The sequence below is a fragment of the Lingula anatina genome, chromosome 9, assembly GCF_051362555.1.
Source record: "Lingula anatina isolate TDL-2025a chromosome 9, LinAna3.0, whole genome shotgun sequence".
NCBI classification, from domain to species: Eukaryota; Metazoa; Brachiopoda; class Lingulata; order Lingulida; family Lingulidae; genus Lingula; species Lingula anatina.
Window position 1 is genome coordinate 11,309,037 of NC_141775.1, and position 26,805 is coordinate 11,335,841.

Consider the following 26,805-nt stretch of genomic DNA (forward strand, 5'->3'; position numbering starts at 1 on the left):
TGAAATATCGCCGACCAAAAATACGTGTAAATGACGTTGCAATAAAAAAGGAAGAAACATTAGTTGAAGTAAATTGTATAATTTGAAGCATGCACAGCGATATCCTACCATCAGCGTGAGCTGACGACATAACGTACCAATATTGTGACGTCATAATAACATGTGTCGCATGTCCTTACGTAATAACGCCATCTCTACGCCTAGTTAGCAACGGCATATTTCAGTATATTTACAGTGTAAATAAAAATAAGAGCTGGATTTGTACTCGCCCATTTTGGTCTTTCTGATTTGATAACTTTGAGTAAAAAAAAAAAACCAGAGAATAGTACATGTAATTAAAATCTGCAGCAGGTCCTAGTAGAGGATGCTCTGCCATCTATGTGTCAGTAATTAACCTCGTCACACCTACATGCTAGAAGCAGGAGACACCTCTTAATATAAAGGTTAACAAGATGTGGATTGTTATTTGTATTGAAAGAGGTCAATCAATCCAAAAATGGAAACGTGTCTCGTGTTTTGTTTTATAAGTTAACCCGCCAACATTACGTTTAATTTTTATTTATTTTTTTTTTATTTTAGTGTAGGGGGCGTGGGAGCGCCAAGGGGGGTGGCGCATGATATAAGTCTAGGAAGCATCGGTGGTTCAGTGGTAGAATGCTCGCCTGCCACGCGGGCGGCCCGGGTTCGATTCCCGGCCGATGCAATTTCTTTTACATTACTCAGCACTATGCCAATTTAAAATGATAATAATAATAAAATAGAAACAAGATAAAAAAAAGGCACTGACTTCTCAGTAAGATGGACCCTGTGGCAAACTCTAATTAGTCTCTTTATAAAGATTCAGAATATTACACTTTAACCCAGGCTGATCGTTATAATTTTGAAAAGTTTTTAGCCAACTAAAGGTATTCGGACCACCAGTTTCCTAATATCTACCGGTCCGAATCAAGATTCACGGGTCCGAATAAAATTTCAATATCCCGTATGCCCATATCGCTGTTATATTAGCGTTAACAAGACATTGATTTTGTAGAAAGTTTTTTTCTTATCTAATAAATAAATAAATAAATAAATAGATAAATCGAAAGCTCTTTTGAAAACTTTTAAAAAAACCCTGGTCATCTGATTCAAGCAAAAATCTGTCAGAATCAAAATCAAAACGGGACAAGTAATGACGACATAACGCACCATATTGTGACGTCATAATATTTTGTGTGACGTAACCTCACGTAATAACGCCATCGCTACACCAAGTTTGCAACGGCATTTTTCAGGATACAGTGAAAATAGCACTGGATTAGTTTCGCTCATTTAGCAAAAAAGAAAAAAAAAACCCTGCAGAACCTTGCTCAATAAGGTAAAGTCAAATTTAAACAGCGTGGCTCGTAATAAATCCGTTCGAATTATACCTCAGAAAAAAAGGTTGATCTACAAACTAATAATTTATTTGTTTATAGCGAACTTGGCGTTGTACAAGGAGTTTAACCTTAGTTTCCCTGTATCTAGATACGCTATTCATTTCACTAGCAAGTTCCTTGAGTAGATTAGAACATTTGGGGAATGGAAACTTCGGTCAAGTAAAGCACCCGTTCAACTTACAAAAATGTTTCATTAAAAACTTTCTTCTAGTCGGCATCCCCCAAATAATACTATTACCTTCGACCAAGGCCACAGGTATTAATCTTAATAATAGATAATTGAATTTTAAACCATTAAATTGTTTACTAGATATTAAGAGATATGTCACCAGTAAATTCATGGCATTAATCGCGTTATAGAAAAAACATATAATTAATCTGCAGCCCTGGTAGAGGGTGCTCTGTTATCTCTGTGTCAGTAATTAACCTCGTCACGCACACTTGCTAGTAGCAGGAGACACGAGGTAAAACAAGAAATAGATTGTTACTCTTATAGAAAGAGTTGGTTACTTAGTCGAAAAAGGAAACGTATCTCGTGCTTGATATGTTGACCTGCTAACATTACGTTTTTTATTTAATTTTAGTATAGGGAAAAGGACGTGGGGGGGGGGGGGGGAGGGGGGGCGGCATTTTCACAAATGTTGATTAGAGGGACAAGCATCGGTGGTTCAGTGGTAGAATGCTCGCCTGCCACGCGGGCGGCCCGGGTTCGATTCCCGGCCGATGCAACTTATTTTACATGACTAATAAATATGTCTGTACAAAAATAAATAAATAAATAATAATAATAATAATAATAATAATAGATAAATAAAAAAATAATAAATAAATAAATAAATAAACTGCCTCTTGTTATTAATATTAAATTTTGGCAAATACGAGTGTCATAATTATACACATTCATCCAGTCTGTTCGTTTTAATTTTGAAAAGTTTTCAGCTTACTGGGTATTCGGACAACCAGCTTCCTAATCTCGACTGGTCCGATAATAAAAATTCAGTAAGACTGCATGGTCACTTTCCCATACCGCAATTATAAACAAGACCTTGATTTTGATCTCATGTAGACCCTAACAATGACATTTCATAAAAAAATTAATTGAAAGCTTATAGAAATTAATGACCAAGTCGGCCCACAGAATTCTTATATTTTGAAAATTTTACTGATCCGAACAAAAGAAGACAGAATCTAGAATCTAACGTCGCAGACCGGTCATCTGGTTCAAGCAAGCAAAAATCTGTGTTTGAATCAAAATCATGCACAGCGAAACGGGACAACTAATGACGACATAACGTATCATATTGTGACGTCATAACATTTTGTGTGACATGTCCTCACGTAATAACGCCATCTCTACACCAAGTTAGCAACTGCATTTTACAGACTGTTTCAGGATACAGAGGATATAAAAGAAGCACTGGATTAGTATTCGCTCATTAAGCGAAAAAAAGCCACAGATACCTGCAGCAAACAAACTTGAAAAATAAGGTAAAGTTATATATAAACACTGTGCCTCGTAATAAATACGTTTGAATTATACTTCAGAAAAAAGGTCCATCTACAAATTATAGCCGAACTTGGTTTTGTGCAGGGAGTTTAATAACGTGTGTTTCTTTCTTTCTTTCCTTTTTTTTTGTAACATTTCCCGTAGTATTTTATTTGTAGGCCTATTGTCAATTACTTACTGATTCATTGCAAAGTAAGACCTATAATTTTTTTAGAATAAAAATGTGCACAGTGTTATGAAAAGAACACAACAATAAACGAAAATATCAAGTGTAAAACTTTGTTGAAAATTACAAGTGTAAAAAAATCTTAAATTTTTAGTTAATTTGGTAGATATTTTCATAATAGTTGGCCTACTTGGGTAAATCGTCTCTTCTTAAATTTTAGACCCATAAAGTATTAATTCTAAATGATTAGTCTCTAGCACTACTTAATTTTTTTTTTACTTGCGAAATTGAAGCGAAGAAACTTCACTGTTCAAAACACACTCTTGGTTGAGACGCCTCACAAAACACAATCGTGGTTGGCGCGGCTCATCAAACCTCGCGTTATTTTCGATGTTTTACGAGATTTAAAAGAAAGAAGGGAATGTCTCTGCTGCAGCGCGGGAAACATTGGTACTTTTGTAGTATACCCCCCGAAACATTGACGTTTACTCTTGAGTGTGGGGTAAGACTTACTGTAGGTCTATCACGTGTAAAAGGTGCAAAGTGCAGTACATTTATTACAGCAATGTGCGTTAAGTGAATGGTTACTTGTGCATATACAAGTCAATACGACACTGGACTTTGCCAATATTGAACAGGAATGACTTTTTATGCAAACGTGGCCCACAGAAGTCCAAGCTTCAGTTTTGTAGTCTGAAGGGACGTAGCTGCACTGTAGGCCTACTTCTGGTTTGTGATGACACACTACACGAGGTATTTTCAGGTGGTTTTGTGCAAGTTTAGAACAATATCTTTAAATTCATTGTTTGCGCACTCGCGTGCCTTTCGATGGCGGATTTATTGGGGGGGGGGCATGGGGTCCTGACTCCCCTTCAATTTCTGAAAAAAAATATCAACAGTGGTCCCCGTTTGAAAATAAAATTTTGAATAGCTGAATCATAGTTCCAAACCATATACCAAATGGCACCATTCGCCCTCTTAAATACAGAAATTATTTGTTTGGACAGGTTGCAATATAGACTGATGGGAAATTCTTGAGGAGCATAATTTTTTATGATTTGATCCTAAAGACAAGTCTGATGACAGTACATTTAAAATACCAGGGCAATAAGTCCTGGCTTACTAGTACTTGTGTTCTGGAATAAATAGCTGTTAACTGTTCAGTATGCCACTCAGGTGTAACACCTGAATATACTCACTCATGTGACTCTGGGTCACATTCATCTCCACTCAGACCACAGGTACTCAGACCACACTCAGACCAGACTCAGACCAGGCAGTGTCACTCTATTTCTCTTTTGCCTAAGACTCCACAATTACGTAAGTTTTACTTTAATTCCTAGTATTTAATGTATTTGTTTTATTTGTAAGGTATTTTGTAAGGTATTTTGTACTTTTTTTGTTTTAGTGACCAGCAATACTACCAGCAGTACAACAGTAAAATATGGTGATGGGCAACTATATAAAATGAAGACACAAGACCAAGCTGCATTCAATTAAATCTAAGAACTTTGTTTGCTGTTTGTCAATGAAATCTGCCGAGAGAAAGTCCATCACACATTGATACTAGTAAGTTTTTCCTTGAACAAGCTTTTACTAACTTCGTTAATTGTGATGTTCTGGTATTTATATCTACTAGTATGTTGTTTACACTAATAAAGCAAATGAGTAGACTCCACTGGAACTAACTTTATTGTTTTGAACTCAAATAGAATATCTACACTGTTTAACAAATGACAGAAGATTGAGAACTGCTTAAAATTTTCCCATTATGTCTTGCCGTTTACTCCCTTGTTTTGGCTAATTTTGGGAAAATTTAAGATTAGCAGTTCATTTTGTAAATGAGGCTTAACTGCAAAGAGATGTGTGGATGTGGGACCTGCCATTTAAATAAAAGACTACCAATTTTTTTGTTCTATTTTATGAAAAACAGTATAACTTAAACAGTATAACTTAATAATTATATACATGTATAAAATTAACTTTGATTTTTAAATACTGTAACATTAAAAAAATAGTTTTTAACTTCATAGTGAAGACAGTTTCATATCTCAATTGAAATCCCGATTTGACCTTTAGTCAGTACTGGTTTGTCTTTGTCTTTATGTCTACCAAATGTGAAATAGAGATTTCCCACATTACTTGATCTGATGATTTTACGATATTGTCTATGATTGTACCTGTAGTATCCAGTTAATGCCTAATGTATTTTGGTGAAAGTCTGTTTAGGGTTTAAAAACTAGTGTTGCTTTCTTCAATTCTACACTTTCATAAATCAGATAATTGTTATCCAGTCCAGTTTTTTAAATGTCCACTTGGATGGTTCTTGACTTCCATTTCTTGAACGATTCTTGCACCACCCTTTTTGTAGTCTGTGTATGTCTTCTTGTTTTGCTCAGCTACCTCATATTATGGAGCAGTACTAGTGCTCCAAATGAGATAGCATTACTTGAAGTACATAATGCAAGAGGGTAAGAGTGATCATGCTGTTTTAAAGTATTATGTAATAGTACATCAAAATTGGCCAAAACGTTATTTGGCACACTCTTTCCTACGTCTGTATGTCTGAACATTTGTCAGCTTTGCTGCCTTATTTTCTGTGTGGTGTCTGTATATTTGTAAGCTTTGCTGCGTAGTTTAAAATAATAAGAATTCTTGATTATTTCATACACTTTACTCTTAGAACCTTCTTTGTATACAAGACTTGAGATTTCAAAAAGAAACTTTTCCCTGTCATACTTTTGAAGTGACTGTCAAGGTCCTTTTCAGTAACACAGGCATTAGGTAAAAGACAGTTCAATCTATGAATATGTAATTTAATCTCATAAAACATTTTTTGCACAAGTTAGTATGCAGAGATTTCAAGGTAGGCATATCAAATAAACATGATCACAAAAGTGCAGGAATGGATGGCTACCAAATAAATTTTTGGTTTACCTTGATACCACAAAATGCTCTTAAAAATAGTAAGTTAATTTAGTACCTGAAAGGATGATATAGCATCAACCAGTAAAGCCCCCTTTACACTGGACGGCGTCCTTTCTGCGTCCAGCAGTACGGTCCTATTTGAGAGTTAAAAGATTATAATACTTAAGTGCCGACAACTGGCCGATCATTGAGCATTCATTCTGATACAAAATCAATGCTCATGCCTCCTTATTACGACCGCAGCGATGTCAAATTTCATGGTCGCAGAACGGACGCCGTCCAGTGTAAAGGGGGTATAAGCTGGAACATCTGTCACAGATGCCTCCTTTCTGACCTTGGTCCAGGCTTCTAGGGAAAATAACACTGCAGATATGTTGCTACATGCTTCATCTAGTCCAGCCATGCATGTGCAGTGTGCTCTTGACTTCCCATGAACTGGAGGTGATAGCCCACGGCACGGGTGGAGTGATTGGCCATCGATTCTTTGTGCACAATGTCCTTTATCCACCCATCCTAGAATAAACAGTTGGCCTCTAGGGCTTTGTAGCTCCTCACTTCATCTGTTTTAAAGTACAACTTCTGGGAAATGAGAAAGAAAAAAAAACACTATTTACATGCTGCCAAAATTTCTTGTCCTTGGCAAATTCCTTCTGATTCCTGAACAGATTCCTTCTTAATCCTGAACAGATTCCTTCTGAATCCTGAACAGATTCCTTCTGAATCCTGAACAGATTCCTTCTGATGTCACAGATTTTCTTTTTCACACCTCCATCTAACATCTCCCTACAAGGACTCTGTAAAAAATAGTCAACTACAAATTCAACAAAAAAATAAAAAATAATAAAAAATAAAATAAAATAGAATAAATAAATAAAAAATTAAATTAAAAAAAAAAATTGGTGGCGCTTTAACTCATGCTGGCAGGTATATACACAAACTGATGATGTGAAATGACTCCAAGAAAAAAAAGAAATACCAGAACTTGCGAACAAGAAATAACCATATTTATAAGTATACAACACAATCTGAAATATATTCATTCCGTTAGCTTACAGCCAACCTGGACTTAGGCCTTTGTCTGATGTGAGTAGATGTTGGTACTCGCTGACCGCTGGGTGGTGTATCCACCTACTAAGCTAGGGAACATTTTTATTCAAGAAAAACCTGTGATAGTTCAAGGGCCTGTATACTACTCTACATGGTCGTAGCCTGATTTTATACTTAAACTTGGCGTGACAGACGCTTTTCTTTACTGTGAATATGCTACAATTATAGAAGATAAGATAAAGGAAAAGTCTATTATTGTTAGATAAGAGATATCTTACTTCTGTTGAAACATTACGAGTCATGTGCCCAAGCCCACAACTCTGATCGAATCAATTTTCATTTTTATTAATATTAAACTTTACTGGTCTGAACACGCCTTCATTTTTCACAAAAAAAAAAAAAAAAAAAAAATTAATGAAATATAATTTTTTTTCGTTAATGTATACATGTAGCTTAAAAAAGTGGTAACATAAATCTACTACGCATTTATATTTATCATTAATATATTAAACTCATATTTACACTACATTCTAAATGCACAAAAGCATCGGAACTCTATGTAAAATCGGGTACCCAATGCTCTCAGGACATGGGGGAAAAATCCATCCATTCGTGGGGAATCCCGAGAAAGTGCCCACGCCTGGATACTATAGTCTATGTTCATCAGACAGTCACAGTTTATATACAGTGGTCATTGCCATACGTTGGATTAATAATGAGAGTTCATTTTCAATGGTTGTTACCATACGTTATATTAAGAATGAGAGTATATATATATTTTTTTATCTGTCATTCAGAATGGGTAATGTTTTCGTGGCTAGTAGCTCGTCGGAACACAAATGGAGGAACGTCTTCATGGGGGATCTGCAGTGGGCGTCTACGCTGATGGACTTCAGTAGGCTCGGTTGCGGCGGCTGTGGTTTAAGGTCTCTGGTTCTCCGTCGGCTTCAGCGTGCGTGCTCGTCAGTAGTGTCCTGGTCCTTGGTTATCTGGAAAATACAAAAGAACATACACTCCCCACACTGGGAAATTATCCCTGAAAAATCTATGCAATTATATAAATACATTTTAATACATGGATACAAAATAATAAAAGATTCGAACAAAGTCTGTTCCACTTTCTAGGCTTGATTAGGTGCCGAGTCTCTGCTCACACTGTGGGGAATCGCACACTAGCAACGTGACAGCCTTCAGGTAAGCGCTAAAATAATAATAATCATAATAATAATAATGATTTGGACATGGGTTATCAAGCTCACCATGTAAATTATTTGATGTCGTCGTACATCAGCATCCCATTTCTCTGTGGGGTGTATAGCGCTTGAAGTGGGGTGGGTCCAGAGCTTGCAGTTTTGTTTTTCTTATGGACAAATTGAATTTCATTAGTTGCTGAGTCCACGATCAGTGTTGTGGATTCTGGTCCTGTTTCTAAGGCAATGGTTCTCGGCTTCAACTTCCCCTGAAATTTCTTTAAACATTTTGTTAACCACCAGTTTTAGAGCATTGTTTTTGCAGATCGTATTGGTTAGATTTAAGCCTTTGGAGAAATTTAGTTGAATGGGGTGGATTTCGAGGTACAACATGCACCAGAATCAATCGAGGCCCTACAGGTAGGCCAATAAGACCGTTCACAGTAGGTCACTGTCAGTGCGACCGTGACTCCTGATAACCCCCGCGTGGATAATAACAGGCAAATAGCGACAGTTTTAAGCTGTTATCAATTGTAACCATCTCGGACTCCCCGCTGTCTACATCGTGTCCCGTCAAGCAGTCTGTGCAATCATACGCCCCGCTAGTTCCAAGCATTGTTCTGGTGTAGAACGGCACGTGCCCTTTGTTAAGACATGGAAGACTAAATGTTGGGTTTAACCATGGTTCAAGCACTGACGATATTTCTGTTTATTCACCGCATTCCAAACTTCGTAGACATTTTCAAAAATAGAATTTTGTAATTGAATGAAACATAATTAATTTACAGATGTTGCCCTTTCATCTTAATTTTGGCTTACTTAGGTGAAACGATAAGAGTCACGATAACATGCTCAAGCCAATTGAAAAAGTGAAGTATGAATATGGCAGAATTATGTGGTGATTGTCTTTTTCAATGAAGTGAAATGTGACCTATATATAATGAAACAAATTATTGCAGTCAATGAATAGTCGGTTTATTCACAATTAACACGGAACGTCCATACTAGTACAGTAAACTACAACAATTTTATAAAAAATAAATTTTAAAAATGGCAAATTAATAAAATGGCTCTTACGAACAGTCATTTAATTGAAAAAGTGCATTCTCCTGATAATCATTAATCTAATATCCGGATGCACGGCCTTCCCTTTTCAACACCTCCGGAATAACTTTGTTTATATGGTTTATGTACTTTATACATTCCTCAGTTGTGACTGTCTTCCAGAATTCCTGCATCCCACTTATAAGTTCATCTTTTGTTTTTGGCTTAGTGTATTTCCTTAAGTGGTGTTTCATCGTAGACCAGATGTTTTCTATGGGATTTAAGTCTGGACTCTCGGGGGGAGTTTGAAACCAGTTTATTGCATTTTCCTTAAGAAATCCTTTAGTTTTCCTGCTTATGTGCTGGGGGGCATTGTCCTGTTGGAATCTATGATGATTCGGCATCGACGTCTTAATGAAGGTGATGAGGTAATCATTAAGTATCTGGATGTACGAGTCCGAATTCATGAGGCCGCTGAATATGGCTATTTTCGTTGCACCCCTTTTAGATATACCTGAAGTAAAATAAAAATTCATACATTAGAAGTTATTATACCGCTGAATATAGCATACTTTACAGCGCTGTTTTTCGATATAACTGAAAAAGAAAAATATGGAGTAATTATGCTAGTGCTTATGGTGGTGTCTGTGATTCGTGACACCTATTTCGGGAGACTTAAAAAAACTGCTTGTGTCACCTTATTTGGAGGAATCTATTTAAATAATCAAAGGCCATGGAAGTATTGATGTTTGCTTTTCTTTAGACAGATCTAAAATAGACACTGAGGGAAATTTAGCGACAAATTCTACATTTTAATTAAAACTGTATTTATCTTTTACAATACATAATAAGATGTAATATACATTAATTGTGCTACTCACCGGCCCATACATGCACTTTGTAAGGGTGCTTAACTTTCGCTTGCAGTGGTGGTGGCTCACTTATATCGTTGCCTTCGCTGTCGTAGACGACTTTCCGGAATACAAAACGTCCGTGGCTGTCCATTTGTACTGTTCATTCGTCTTAAAGGGAAAAAATAATTAAATAAATTACTGGATACTGGAATATGTTTGAATTTGAGATGTGTGCACTTTTGCAACTAACGCTCTACAGCTGTTATGTATTTCAAATGCAAGGAAAAATGTCTTCATATTCAAACAGCTGATTGTTTTTGCCTTAAAGTAAGTTTTGCACGTATTAGAAGAAAATCCAATAGTTTTACAAAATATCTTTATAAATATTAACCTGTTAAATGCGACAAATGACACATAAAGGTCGAATAAGTAAAATCTATGAAAGCCGTACCAGTCCATATCACATCTTCAAATTTGTCTTCTACAACCAATGCCTCTTTACACCATTGGACCCTCTTTGGTCTGTTCACAAGTTTCACAAGTTGACAATACCCCTTCCTACTTCGTATCCATCCCAACTTCCTGCGCATTCTCTTCACTGATGCCAAACTGACTTCGTACTCCACTAAGTGCTAAAACTACAGCTAATCTACTAATTGAAAGTGCGTCCGTACCTGCCACATCTAGTTTAAATGTTTCTTATTTTTCAAAGTCGTCAGCTGCGGGCATTCTCTCTTTGCCATATTTTGTTACAGTTGTAACAGATCACTGTACCGTCATTTGTCCACCCTGAATTTCTTTTCGTAAAAGGCCGTGAGTTGTCATATTGGCGTTGTTGGTTTTTGTACCTAGGTTGGTTGTGTGGCCGTGGGGAGAGAGTATCATACGCTCGCGTTTCTATTTTAGCCATTCTGGTTTGTAATTTTTCTAGACAGTTTGCTGTTTTATGCATTTGTTCAAGTAAGAGCTTATTTGTGTCTACTGCTGAGATGTCCATGGGTTCTTCATGTCTTTCTACTTGTTGCATTTGTGTTTTATGTGCTAGCATGTTTGTTTGTGGAAAAACTGCTTGTTGCTGTTGCGGTTGTTGTTATTGGTGTCCCACGATTTGACGGTTCATTTCTTTACCGGAATCTTCATGTACGGCCCAGTTCTGGGCTTCCACTAGCGCTCTCGGACGACCCCTAACGAGGAGGTCTTCTGCTAGCATCTTATCTAAATGAACTCTGATGTACGCTTGTAGAATTGTTCATTCTGCTTCTTCGTTACGCGGAACAGGGTAGGCCCTGTTACTGGCTTCTAAAAGTCGTTGTGCTCTCAAGACCCGACTGCGTGATAATTTCTAATTCTGATTTTAATTTCTCCAGTTCATGTGGAGAAAGAAAAGACCTTTGGATGTGTTCTATGGTCGGCTAGACCGTCCTGTGCCTATCGGGTTGGGTGTTTAAAAATCGCTATAGATACCTTCTCAGGGCCCCCCTCGCGGATTTAGTTACAAGTTTCACAGTACCCCCCCCCCCCCCCCAGAATATCTTGCACCGTGTCATTTAAAACATCCAACTCATCAATATATGTCTGGACCTCCTACGGGACGTTTCCGTCATACGGACTTATACCCGTGTAGGCCTTGTCTATTCTACTTTGTCTAATTATGTGGTGCTGCTTACCTTGAAGGTCCCTGGCCAAGATATCCAATGTGTAGACTAATCTCTGCATTTTGGTTCCAGGCTGGATGGTAGCTTCTTCCTCGTTGTTGTGTCCCTTGGCCATCGTTAGTGCGTGTTCTTACAATTCTCACGGAATATAACTGAAATCACTTTGTGCGAGCTTTTGCCAAATTTGTACTAGGTTCTTAGATATACAGTGGGTAAAATCTAAAGGCTAGGTTGTTGAGATTGTGAATTTTATATGCTAAAATATTGTTTTTTCCTAGTCTTTTGTTTGATGGCTTGACACTATTTGGCAAAAATGTGAAATCACAAAACTGTTTTATGTTATGCTTATCTAATATTATAGCTTGGAGGCACTTGTGATAAATTGTTGGTCTTAAATTAGATATTTCACATAACTTTTCATTTTCGCCTACATACTCACTAATGAAGTTTTCATTGAAAGTGATCGGTGATTTGTCTGAATTTGGTTTGCCGAAATGTTCTGGAATGTTTGTTAGAATTGATGAATGGTTACTGGTTGCATTTTTTGGGATCTCAAATGTTTGTTTTTAGAATTTGGTTCGAATCTGATGAGGAAAGGATTGGGATTTCCAGTGTTATTATGATAGAATTGTTGACTCTATTGGTTGCAAATTTAGCGTGTTTGTAATAAAAATTTAAATCTCTGTGAATCTCAAAATTTTTCATGTGTGTTTGAAGTGTTGTCTGTATTTGTTGAAGTGATTTTTCCAGTGTGTGAGGTAGAAACAACACTGGGGATAATCGGCCATGTGCCAGGTCATTTATGCCTAATATGGTGTTTCTTATTTCATTGTTTAGTTTAGCCGTTGTTGAACTTAGATGCATTAATTTAGTGAGCAGTTTTAAGTTGAATTCCATAGCATTCTCAATTTCTGTAAGGTCCCCCCCCCCCCAGTCAAAACATTTAAATTATGGTTGACCTCAATTTTTTTAACCTAGTTGTTTAGTCTATCATTTTGTCCATAAAAAATCGAATCAAATTGTTTTGGAAATTAAGTGAAAGTGGTGAGTGCTTTTTGTTGCTGAAAATATAATTTGTTCACATGACTGAATGTGATCACCTTGTTTAACTGACTTTCTGTCCCAACCCCAAACAAAGAATTTGCCACATTGCCTACGATTGGGAGAACTGATCTTCTCGACCTATTATTTTTTGCAAGGGCCATCAAATGTTTTTCTAATTTGATAGTGAAGGGTCCTCAGCTCTGAGGCAGACTGGCTGTACATCCTTTTCCCTTCTTCAATCGCACTTTCTGCAAGTACACAATTCTCTTCCAACATTTGGCCCCTGCATGAATGCTTGTACGATGACCTTGCCAGTATTTCCGGCACATAAACCGTCATTGAGCAGGGCTTGGCATAACTTTTTTTGGAGTTGTTGTCCACAGGACAAGTTGACAAAAATTTTGGTTGTCCGGTTGTGATTTCTACTTGCCCGATGTCCAGGGAGAGGGAATATAACAACAGGAGTCTAACGTTTTCTATCTCATGTTTATTTCTCTCCCATACTGTTCATCTCTCTTTTGTCTATCTTACATACTTTTCCCCAATTTACTTTTATACTTATACATGCATATGCCTAACTAAATAGCTAAACATTAGATTAAATTAAACTGCTAATGATACTCTGATTACAGAGTTTCATGACATAATGAAGTGTGATTAAAACAGAGGTTCATGATATAATCAGGTGGAAAGTTCTGAGATTAAGGACATAATCTGGGTGGTAAGTCATTTATGTGTTAATAATGAACCCTGGCACTGTGATTGCAAAAATGAAATAAATTGCAAAGAGATATCAGTATTACTTCTAAGATTTTGTTCAATTCTGTGTTTCAACTAAACAGCAAAGCTGGCAAATATATAGACACTCAACAAAAAGTGTTTTAATGCTAAGACTCAATGCTGACTTTTTTTGTAATGACCAGCATTTTAACAAATGAAACTGAAATTGCAGTTGCTACTCGGGCTGCACCAAAACACTTAATGTGCTGTTTACTTTGTTCATGTGCAGGAAAGCCATCACACCTAAAGGCTTGGGTTCCGAGGTACATTGATGAAGATCTAAAAATAAGAAAAAAAAAATCATCACCTTAAAGATTATGACAATTTGAGGGATATTTGTTTAGACTTTAAAAAAACTATATCATATGTTGCTGATTAAAGGTAGTTTTAACAGTGATAAGGTCATGATAGACAAAAAATGTGCATAACTTTCCTTTGAGTTGTACCCTGAGCTTCAGACTCAGAATATGGGCCGTCTTGTGAATTTATTCTTACCGCTATCTTGGCCCAATATGCGGGTAAGTAATGATGGCGACCAGTATAAAGTTTAAAACGCGATAAAAAACCCGCAACTGGCTTGAAGCTCAGGGTATTTGAGTCACCAACTGGACAAGCTGAATTTATTATCAAAACGGACTAAATAGTGTACAAAACTGATCTATGAACTAATAAGATGAAACACAAGAAAAAGCTAAAAACGTACGGGCGTTAATGTTTAAATATCTCAAGAACTGATAGTGACTACTGTCACGTACTGTAGTTGTTTTTACGTTGGCATAGATTTTTGCATTTTGGCGTTCAAAATAAAATGGAAACTTTACACTCAATAACTGTTTAAGTCAATAAATATGAAAGGATGTCTCTTACATAAAATGTTTCATAGATTTAAGAAATGACTTGAGAAGCTTTCATGTCTGCTAAGTCCAGAAACCTCCTGCAGGTTGCACAGAACATGGCTGACCAATCGTGCTCCAACAAGGGCCATTTACTTTTCCAGCTTTCAAGAAACTTTCTCACCTTTTCCCCTCCCATTCCTTTTTATTATCTTCATTGCTGCTGTTCGGTCGCTTGCTGGCTTTTCCAGGTAGCCGGTTTGTGCTCGGCTGTAACTTCAGCATCCTGTAACACGTGTATCGATTGTGACCCGGTTGAGACCGGATTGCGAGTGGGTGAGAAATGCACACCGATCATTCATAGACGTCGGAATGCGTAGAGTACACGGATACGCAAGTAACGCAACCTTTGTGGTTCAATTTCAACGCTTTTTTAAGTGAAATTAATTTATTTCATTCTTAGTTACATTTAATATGTGTCATAACCAGTTTTCTCTTGTTTACAGAGTATAAGCTTATTTTTAAACCACTTGTCCCGTCGGGCGGGTAACTTTGAAATTTACTTGTCCGATCAGAATTTTTTGTTGTCCCGGACAATCGGGCGGTGCCTTATGCCGAGCCCTGTTGAGTGTAGCCAGTAGTCACTGATCAGTTTCACCCTCCCTTTTTCTTTTAACCTTATTCTGTAAGCCGGTATTCTACTAAAAAAGACCACTATGCGCTGGCCCTTCTCATGTATTTCCAACACAATTTTGTTGAATTGGGGCCACCCAACATGCTAGGTTTATAATATATTGTTACGCCTTCGCGGCCGAGTGCCTTATGAAGGTACAAATAACAATGTACTTACTGGGGTCTCAGAGTCAATAACAACAAGATGCAAGGTTGCTGGTTTTAAAGGCTACAAGAGCAAAGAGTCAAAGAGAGGCCGATTTATTTCAAGTCACACCTTATATACAACTTTAGATAGTACATTTTTACCAATCAGAACCAATTATATAATGAACAGTTTTACCTTTAAGTTACCAATCACAGGAGAGATTCAAACGTGCGCACCGGACTGTACTTTACTTATAGAGACATCTATACATATATAGCTACCGGTAGCAATATAAAACAATCTCAACTAACACACTACATCGTCACACTCTCCCCCCTTTTGACGAACAAAACTACAATATAAACCATAACTTTAAATTGTTAAACTAACAATTATAATTCAACAACTGAAATCTTACTTAATATTTAAAATAAGCAAGTAATGCAACTAGTTCATTCTTGAAAAGTCAATCAAGTCCATGTCTCAGCATATTTAAATGTTCATCTTTTGGAAAGCAAAACAGTTTTTAAAATCCATTTTCACTATAAATCAACTTTAAAGTAAACAAATTGCTTTTAACTCAAAGTTGTTCAAAACAATATCATCAATGATAACATTGTCAATGTGAAGATATTCATCCATGCATCAAAGTAAATTCTATCCGCCGATACCAATGGCAACTGAGTTCACGTTCCTCTGACGAAAGTTTTTTAACAGATGATACAAAGTTCTCCAGTGAAACAAAGTCAACAAAGAATTCAGAATCTCCGTCTTGGGCTCCATACCATTTTCATAAATGTATATTTTCACAAAGTTAATTTCCTCCTCGGAACATTTACATGTATCTGGCAACATTATTAGTCCTTTACTTTGCACATAGTCCATCAGTTCCCATATATTTCTCATATTTAATGTCAAGATCAAGAAATATATAAATCCATTCACCAACTGGATCCACAGTTTTTCCTCGAATTCACCAGTTCCACACGAATGAACACAACTCGATATTGTCAGTCATCCAATCAATTCCTTTATCTAACAATAGTCCTTCCTTAAGTAGTGTCCCCATATGAATTGAGAGTCTAGACTGGTATAAAGTTTGTGGTGTAAAGTTTTTAATGGCTATATGGAATAGAGTTTCGGGTTGCTCAATCCATTCTTTACACCATTCATATTCTTTTTCTTGTAATATACCCATCATATTTGTTTCATCTATGGTCTAAATAAAGAAATACAAATGATTAGAATAAATTCCTTCTATTTCAGCACTGCCGAAAATTAAAGGAAGTATTTATATACAACTATATCTTAACTAATAAAAATATACATCCACATAATCATTCTAAGGTAAAATTTCTTAAATGAGATGGCATCTTAATTTGTCTACCAAGTCTAGATCTTTTTACAATTGGTTCCACCAACGGTGGTTCATTCAAACAAAAATCACTCTCTCTTTCAACAAATTTTCTCAATCAATCTAGAACGTGACATTGTTGACGACTATATGTCTGTAAATTTTAAGAAATGTGGAGTATTGATTTCATGGGTAAACAAGAGTGACTGACATAATTTGTCCTTGTCTCGTCTTTCTGTTGCGTTCAAAATATTACCAAACATAAAAATGATAAAATTTAATTAGTGAGATAGATATATTTAATAAAGTATTTCAAATGCAAAATGAAATTGTACATTCATAGCATTAGATTTTGACCTTCAAACCATGATATATCATCTCACAACTTGTATTTCTGTATTATAATGCAACTACAGATACATATAGTAGCTCAAGCTATGACATGATATTGATACAAGACATTTGAACAAGTAAAAAACTAGCAAACTTATTTTCGTTTGCACATTTACCTCGATGCTGTTATTCTCCATGATCTTTCTTCATGCCACACTCAAGTTCTGACACTTCCTTCTCTGTGACCTACCAACATCAATGCAAGGTTATGAGGGAGTGAAAAAAACAATTATGCTAACATAATGATGCTAACATTCTTGGCAAACACTGTTTTGATTGTCTACCTCATCTACACTTAGTTACGTCAACTGTCATTGGCATAAAACACGCATCAACCCTTGTTTCTCCTTTACAAATTTGTGTTGACACTTAAGTCATGTGTTAAATGTCGGACCTGGTACATGAAATTTGATTACCGAAACGAACGGTCCTTTATTGACTAGGAGTGCCTACAATAAACATATTTTAAACATAAATACCTTCATTATATTCTCGGAATATGGAAATATGCAATGACAATATCATTATCTTGAAATATAGTAATAAATTAGACATATAAGTAGTGTGGAACTAGCCGCCGCTTACACCTGGCTTTTGACAGGGAGCTCACACAGAAACCCATATTTTACGGGAAGATTCGAGCGCGAAACCTTCAATGTTAGTGATACAATTGACACATTTATAAGAAAATACACTAACCTTTCTATCAAATCCTGTTTCTTTCCTCTTGTGGAGGCTCCTCTTTCAACTAGTTGAAGTTTTAACTTCGCCACCGTTTGCTTCCCATACTCTAGAGCCATTTCTACACGGAAGCGAAAACGAGGCTATCTTCAATAACCACTATTACTGCAGCTCCCTCTTTAGGACAAACGGCTCCACGTATAGCCCCATTGTATAGAGAAGTGGGGATGCTTTGATAACATCATATGGTCCTCTATATAAGGGTCTAAGTTTCTTACTTTCTCCCTTTTTATGACTTTATCCCTTAAATATACCTTCTGACCACAAGTATATTCACTCTCTCTCAACTTTGCATCGTACAGTTGTTTTTGACGTTTCTGCACACATTTCAATTTTTCTCTAGCCATTTCATGTGATCTATTTAGGCTTTCACTCAAGTTTCTTAACCATTCATGAGTCTCATATGGTATCAAATTTTCATTCACACAACATGTTAGTAAATGCAATGGCATAAAAACTTCTCTCCCTAACATCATCATGTTAGGAGTAAACCCTGTAGATGCATTCACAGTTGAATGTAATGCCATAACTAATTGAGGTAAATCTCTATCCCAATATCTCACATTCCCTTCTACATTACATCTAATCATCTGTGTATTAATACCCATGCATCTTTCAACTTAATTGTCCATTAGCACTTGCTCTAAAACCAGTTGTTCTAAGTTGTTTGATTTCTAAAAGACTACAGTTTGTACACAAATTTCTAAATAAACTACTTTGAAAATTTGAACCTTGATCAGTATATATCTCTTGTGGACAACCAAAAGTAACTATGAATTTTTCAAAAAATGCTTTTGCTACTAATTCAGCTGTCTGATTTGGCTATGCCACACACTCTATCCACTTAGTAAACTAGTGATCTATCATAACCAAAATATAAGAATTCCCAAATTCGCTTTGTGTAAATGGTCCAAGTATGTCTAAATGAACCTTTTTCATAGGAAATCCTGCATGATGTAATTTCATTTTGGCTTTTGGTCGTAGTACTATGCTTGTTTTTATTGCAAAGTTCACATGAACTTACATACAATTTACAGTCTCTATATTCATTCCATGCCACTTGAATGATTGTTTGAGTTTTTGCAAAGTTTTCTCATAAGCAAAATGACCAGCTGATTTTGAATCATGGCAGAAAAATAAAACTTCATTGACCAAATCTTTTGGTATAATTAAACACAAATTTCTATCCTCTCTCTTTTCCCATTTGTAATATAACACATCATTCAAAAGAATCAATTGCTCTTTGCAATTCCACAATTCTTTCACTGCCATACTACAAGTATAACTCTGACTCTTTAGGTTCACCATTCTCTAACCAACCTATGATTATTTTCAAATCTGCATCTTTTCTCTGCAATTTTTTCAAGTCATATCCTTTCAACCAATTGCATAATTCATCTCTTTCATTCTTATCAGTTTTATCATTTGTATCAGCCCTCTGACACCACCCTGAGCTTCAGAGCTAACTTGACACTAACCTTTTCACTGTAGCCTATCTCCATCGTGTCAAGTAACCTCTGACCAGATTCGAGTGCCCCCGCCGCCCGCCAATCAAATTTAAAGCCCGCACTCAATGACTCATTGAACGATCTAGCCAATGAACGCGAACGAGTCAAAGCGCGCTTTGTTCAAATCCGGACCAATCAAAGATAAGGCTGAATATCAGGGACTTGCCGTAACCTGTGGGCAGCACGCAAAATACATCATCCCTCAGTAGATAATGATGCAGGGCATCATACTGCTCTGGTTTCAATTCCGATATACTCCATGCTTTCTTTGTGTACGGTTATGCACTCGGAACCACTCGGAACTACTCGGATGTCTCCGCACTCGACAATAACTATGTTGTTAGTATGGAGCTTGCGGAATCAGCCGAGGATTGCCGATTGACGATCAACCAATCAGCGTTTTCACCAAACTTTGGTGAAAAATTTTGAAACATGGATTCGATTGGCTTATATAAAATAGGTCAAACTATTTTCGTCAGAGGTTACTTGACACGATGGAGATAGGCTACAGTGAAAAGGTTAGTGTCAAGTTAGCTCTGAAGCTCAGGGTGTCTGACACCGAATGAACTGAATTTTTCACAATTTGTTTCATTCTTCATATCACCAATTGCATTCGATTCAACTACATTGTCATCTGATTTCTTAGCTCAACTAACACACTACATCGTCACACTATAGCCTGCATTATCTAGTGTGCTTCTGAAATGCCCTGAAAGCTGTTCAATTTTGTCATTTCATTAAAGATGCTTTGCTATTATGGAGTATTAAAAACATTTGCAAGGCTTCCAAAGTAAACCCGTGGAAAGTTATTTCAAATCACGGTTGTTTTTGCAAAGGAACAAACCACATGTTCTTCAGACTGAATCTCCTCACATATACACATTGTCAAATGGTCTTCCCTGCAAATCTTTGCCCACCTTCCTTTATTTCCAAACAAATTATGCACAGACAGATTAAGGCTTGCTGTTGCTAGCTGGCTTAATTTTTTTTTTTTTTTTGCACTGTCAGTGTGCCATCGTAAATTTCATGCACAATTAGCTCTGAGTTTATATAATTGAACAATCTAAATTTACTACCCTCTACCAGTGGTACTAGTAATTTGTCTTTGAATGTCAGTATTACAGATATTTGATTTGGTGTCTATAAACTCTTAAACTGTTTATAACCTTGTCTTTTTGTGATGACACATTATACTGTCTATATAATGAATATTTTATTTCACAAATCTGTCAGCATGAATTTAAGTGGAAAGGTTCCTTTTTACTGTCTTCCAGGTGCCTTTATCTATCCTAGTTGATTAAACAAATCACCAAGTTAGATAAAACTCTGAAAGCAATTGTTTCTTAAATACCTGTTTCCCAATAATTCCAACAACTCTTATAACGAGCTATTTTCTTTAAAAAATTATAGGTTTGAAGGGAAGCATGCTATTTGATCCTGTTGCTTCCTTAGAGGGCATTGTGAGTGCATGGGCCATTTTGGTGTAGTAGCATACAACAGTACATGCATACAGATTGCCCCTTTCTGACTGTGACGTAGGTCGAGTTAAATCTATCCTAATGTACTGGAAAATTAAAAATAAAAATAAAAATACAGTATTTTATACAGTTAATTTAATGTGAACTTCTTTAAGGTTAATTTGATGTTGAAAATAAGTACAAAATAAAGATGTTTATATTTCCAGTCGTAATCTTTCTTTGTTAACAAAAGGTATGATGATAAAGTATAAAGATGCAAATTTTTGCAATATTGATTTTACCTATGCTAAGAAAATTGTCTTGTTTACCATCTGCCGTACCTCAGGTTAATTGACAGGTTTTGGGATAAGTATAGTGGAAAGCCATTGTTGCTCTTTTTGTTAACCCTCAGCAGGCATCCGTCACATTTTGACATAACTTTGCTTCCATTGCCAACGATGTTTGGCTAATTAATATCTTTTTTCCACTTTAGCCAGTGTCTTATCTCACCCAAGGTGGCCACCTAAGACGTAAAAGAAAATAATTGAAATGCACAATTTTATACACAATTTTGACATTTGCCAATTTCAGGTATCAAATAACAGGATAAAACAGAAATGTCCATATGGTGTTGTGGACACTCATAATCTCTTGTTTAAAGTTTTTATTAATACGTATCAAGAAGGTATGCATTTCGCATTTCCAAAACTCCTTCCATGTCTTCAATGTTCCACACAAGCGAGCTCATTTCTGTAGAAGTCATAGTTTGTGTAATTTATGAGGAACGGTTTTCGGCAATAAAGACACTCCCTGTTGAAGAGGCTACTGAAGGTCTCCACCACGACACTCTTAATTGTAGAAAGTACCCAAACGATCTTCACACCACTGGGCTGCGAAGCTCACCGATCAGCATTCAGGTCCGACATCTATTACACAATCATCCAATCTGATGAGAATTTTTTTTGCAAATCTCCCGGACAGGCCCCCATGTGTCAAAGATTGCTTTTATCAGTAAATGCAATCTGTGACAAATGCATTATGGGAAGACATTGACATTATGGCACTAACAATTGCTGTTATATTATGGGATGACATACTGAAGATTCAACAGTTGCTTTTTTATGAGATCTTAACCATTGTGACATCAACAATTACTGTTGTATTATGAACAACTTTGGCCATTTTGACATCAACAATTGGTGTTGTTGAATTATTGGAATGCATTTAAATTGTGACTGGGCTTCATCTCCCAGTCGCTGCATTGCTGGGATAATCCATTGTGTTCAAACTACTGCTGTTGTATTATGGGAAGACACTGAACATTGTGACATCAACAATTGTTGTTGTATTATGGGAAGACACTGAACATTGTGACATCAACAATTGTTGTTGTATTATGGGAAGACACTGAACATTCTGACATCAACAATTGCTGTTGTGTTATCAGAATACATTGAACATTGTGAAACAACAGTTGATGTTATTATGGGAAGACATTGAACATTGTGACATAACAGTTCCTGTTGTGTTATTGGAATACATTGAGCATTGTGACATCAACAACTGCAGTTGTATTATGGGAATACATTGAACATTATGACATCAACAGTTGATGTTGTGTTATCAGAAGGCATTGAACATTGTGACATCAACAATTGATGTTGTGTTATTGGAATACATTGAACATTGTGACATCAACAATTGATGTTGTGTTATCGGCAGACATATGCTTTCATGTTTGTTTAAATTAAGTATGAAGATTAAGTTATTTTTTCTGATTTTCAGTTGAAGGGATTAGAAGTGGTACATGTATGAAGATGATATAGAGAAGATGAACGCAGGGAACTAGTGCATAGAATTTCCATCCACAGTGATTGCAGCTTTGGTCACCCCATTCTTCACAGACCCATTTGAGAGAACCCCCCTTTATGCTGGGAAAAGATCCCCTCTGGGTAAAATTTTATGTAGGTACTCGTGTAGGTTTCATGGAAAAGGTCTAGTTTTTCAGAAAAAGAAACCCCCCTTTTTGAAATTTGTGGCTACAGGCCTGCTTCAGTCCTGTTATTAAGGGTGCTCTGAATGCCAAAACCACCACTGTGCTGTAAACAGGTGCATTCATACACAACTTGTCAAGGATTTGAGGAAAAACAGTTAAGAGTATCATGGTCACTGTACTACCACATAAAAATTATCAAATATTTTTTTTAATAAATAGAAATAAAAAAAACAAGAAACAAGTAAAGCTGTCCATGGCATACATTGCTATGGTATACATTGAACATTGTAATGTCAATGATTGCATTTGTATAATGGGAACACAAATAATCATTGTATTATGAAAAGACACAGACATTGTGGTATCAGGGATTGCTGTTGAATCATCGGAATATATTGACATTGTTACTTCAGTAATTGCTGTTATATATAAGATAGCATTGACATGGTTACTTAAACAATTGCTATTGTATTATGGGAGTAAATTGACGATTGTGGCATCAACAGTTGCAGTTGAATTATGGGAGTAATTCTTTATTTGCACCTTTGTGGTATAGGAAGATGACACTGAAGTCAGGCAACTATGGTTTGCTGAACAAAGAAGATTGGGTGAAATACACAAGCACAAGTATGATGCTGCACTGCTTTGGGCAACTGAATTTGTAGAGGATCATCCTTACTTAAATATGTATTTTTAAAGAATTCATTATATTGACAGCTCTTAGATGAGCCATGCGCCATTATTAGTACTGGAATAAATCATATTTGAAATGAAAAAACACGGGTTGTTTTTTTTTATTATTTCTAAATTGTTTTATTGCTTCTTTATTGATATTCTATTGTAAATATGTACATGTACATAAAGTCGCTGCATAAATGAGCAAGTACAAATCCAGCGCTTCTTTTTTTTATTAAACTGAATCCTACAAACATGCCTTTGCTAGCTTTTTGTAGAGATGGCATTACTACGTAAGGGCAATCGACACGAGTAATTAAGGGGCCATTCTGGGGGAGGGGGGGGGGGAAGGAAGGGGAAAGTAGGCTTCGTATCCGCGGCCTGTCATTCCTAAAAACCGGAACCCCTTTCATATTATCCTAGATCCACCCCTGTATATTTATTTGTTGACATTAAATGATAATTGCTCCTTTTGAGCCAGATACTTTTCAATTATTTTCCCCAGACTCTAACCGACTAGAGGATGACAGGGGCGAGTGAAAGTTTGCAATCTTATGGTATTTTAGTCTTAAAACATCAAAAAGTTTTATATTGGGTTTGTAATGATTCACATGCTAAAATACCTTTTTATTAAACTGTTGACATTTAATATGAAAGTTCAAACTATTCATTTACAAGTACTCAGTACAAAATGACTTTCGTTCAAATTAACTTCATCTTCCACCGAGATTTGCCACTCAGGGTATACAGCTGTAGCCACTTATTGTACAATACCCTGAAAATATGTAAACTGAGGGGCCATTCAGAATAGAAGATCCGAGTATCAACTGGTCTAAGGCTCAATATGGCGGACCCTACAGGAAAGGAAGACCGCTTAATCCTGTAATAGTCTCTTCGCCTCTAACACTCCCCACGCGTCTGGTCGAATGGAGTCGAGATTTAATTACTGTGCCCCTGCAAGGACGCTGCGTGGGGAGGCGTGTGAGAGGCGGAGAGACAGGATTAGCGGTCTTCCTTTCATGCAGGTTGGCCATATTTTAGCCGTTGACCAGTTGGCACTCAGCTCTACTCATTCTGAATGGCCCCTGAATGTGCCTCACCACAGTCCAGAATCAAGACTTCTATCTGGCAGGATTCACAATGGCTTTGAAAATGACTATGACTAATCGCGGGCCATGAAAAATATTTCTTGTAAATTAAATTTATATGTCCGTATCTTAGATGTCGTTGTCTTCAATTTTCAAAGTGTAGAATTAATTTACATTATTTTTTTTCATTTGATTTACCGATGTTAAGAAGAGATATACACTTTTATTTTCATTTAAGGTTCATCCATTATAAACAGACATATAAATGTAAAACATTTCTGCAAAACTGAATATTTTTATCATGTTGACTCGAAGTGAAATATAATGAGTGGAAGAAAACAGTCGATAAACGTCTGCGCACGTGCAACAGCATTGCCTCTCTGGTTGTTTGATGGTAGGAAAAAATGAAAAGTAATAATCACAAGTGATTATTTTTATGGTTATTCACCCAATGTTTAAAGTAGCTACAATGCTAAATGTTGACTCATTGATGTAATTTTCGACAACAATCTTCATGAAGGGTTGGTAGTGGTCGACTTCGGAGCTTGCAAAGTTTAAACGCGACAACCAGTTGCAAAAAGCAAGGAGCCAACGTTTTATGCAATGTGATTTCACGAAAACAACTAAAAAATATATGGAAAAAAGTTGAAGCTAGCGCTCAGCTGTTCGTCGTTTCATGATTTTTGACAAAAGAAACCACTCAGATGGATGACACGTTCATGGTTTGTACAATGGAGAGAGGTTCTGCTTAAAATCTGGAAGAATTATCCTTCGGAAATGGGAGAACAGTGTGGAGAAGGTTTTTAAAAATTCATTTCGCCTGAAAGAAACCCCTATTCGTAACACGACAGCATCAGCTTATTAATTTGAAACGGATATTTTGAGAACGTGGTTTTAAACGTGATATTCTTTTGTTTTCACACTTTTCCAAATATCTTCATTTCTTTGTCACATACCGCATGATTTCAATTACCTGTCAGTAATAATATAACAAATCATCATAATTTTTTTATGAAAAAGGAGCAATCACGCAAAAGATACCTTGCAATTGTTAACGGTGTGGTGGTGTTTTTGTAGTAATATGGTACTGATTAGCTAGATTCGTGCATCTTATTTCACTGTCACGTCAACACGAAATCTAACCAAAACGACAGTTCCCGCACTCCCGAAGTAAGAGCGAATCAGGGAGTCGGCCCTATCTGTATATAAACGACGCAAAATACTACAGCAGAGCCCCGAGAGGAAAGATACACATCAACAATGAAGGTCCTTATGCTCTTGGTGTTGCTAATGTATTCCTTGATCAGTTCGGAAAATTTTCTTTCAGTCGTAGTGTCAAAGCGAAGCATTCCGAGTACCCCTCGTAACTCTGCCGCAGTCACGCCTACTACTACAAATGCCCCAAGTTCTGTCAGCAGTCGAGAACAGCGGTTGACAACGACACGACCAAGGCATAAAAGCACCAGGGTACCCAGGATCACTGAGAGTGACTCCCCTATGGTCACCGAAAGTGACTCACCTATGGTCACCGGAAGTGACTCCCCTATAGTCACCGGAAGCGACTCCCCTATAATCGTCGAAAGTGACTCACCTATGGTAACCGGAAGTGACTCTCCTATGGTCAACGAAAGTCGCTCACCCGTTGTCGACGGAAATGGCTCTATTATGCTCAACGAATGTAATTTACCTACGGTAAACAAAAGTGGATCTCCCAAGGTCACAAGGGCGAACACAGCAGCTGTGAATAAGACGATTGCCTCTACTGCCTCGTCCACAAACATGGCCACAAACAATGAGATTCATACAACACAAAAGGAACTACCAAATGTACACGTTTACTACTCTGCTTTCACTCCAGAGATCCCAAACCTCAACTCAAATATAAGCTTAACAAGCGCACGCCAACCCAGCACCAGTCATGTATCTCAAGGACATTCATCAAAACCGTCACCGAAATCAGACCAATTTGATCCAACTTCCTCCACGTTGTATTCTAAGAGGGAACTAATTCTGCTTAACGTAACAGTGAACACCCCGTTCTGTGCGGGCCGTAGTGATGGGTTAACTAATGATATATGTCGTCCTCGTAACCTGCTACTGCGACGACTTGTGCGACATGTTTGGTGATTGCTGTTGGCCATACGACCGCTTTTGCAACAATACCAAAATCACCGGGATTGACAAACATAGAAATGACACAGAGTGTTGGTTACAGGGGTCTAGAGAAATTGAGGACGTTTACAGTAAATACTACTGGGTAGTGTCTTCTTGTCCAAGCCACTGGCACGATGAAAAAGTTCGAAATAA

General features: G+C 36.8%; 2 long non-coding RNA genes and 2 other non-coding genes across 6 annotated transcripts; 3 read left to right on the forward strand and 1 right to left on the reverse strand.

Moving 5' to 3' along the window:
• The first annotated feature begins 632 nt into the window (after nt 1-632).
• Nucleotides 633-703, forward strand: Trnag-gcc (transfer RNA glycine (anticodon GCC)). Its single transcript has one exon. It is a non-coding gene; the product is annotated as a tRNA-Gly (tRNA).
• Nucleotides 704-2,075: 1,372 nt separating this feature from the next.
• Trnag-gcc (transfer RNA glycine (anticodon GCC)) lies at nt 2,076-2,146 on the forward strand. Its single transcript has one exon. It is a non-coding gene; the product is annotated as a tRNA-Gly (tRNA).
• A 1,417-nt stretch (nt 2,147-3,563) lies between these two features.
• On the forward strand, nt 3,564-26,105 carry LOC106173221 (uncharacterized). Of its 3 annotated transcripts, none has more exons than XR_015331224.1 (4): nt 3,564-3,593; nt 4,500-4,660; nt 22,525-22,703; nt 25,826-26,105. It is a non-coding gene; the product is annotated as an uncharacterized LOC106173221 (long non-coding RNA). The 3 variants fall into 3 exon arrangements; XR_015331222.1 differs by lacking the exon at nt 25,826-26,105 and adding an exon at nt 23,292-23,513; XR_015331223.1 differs by lacking the exons at nt 3,564-3,593; nt 25,826-26,105 and adding exons at nt 4,394-4,411; nt 23,292-23,513.
• Nucleotides 13,321-14,807, reverse strand: LOC147759910 (uncharacterized). Its single transcript, XR_015331249.1, has 2 exons — nt 14,651-14,807; nt 13,321-13,912 (listed from the first exon to the last, which is right to left on the reverse strand). It is a non-coding gene; the product is annotated as an uncharacterized LOC147759910 (long non-coding RNA).
• Nucleotides 26,106-26,805: the final 700 nt, after the last annotated feature.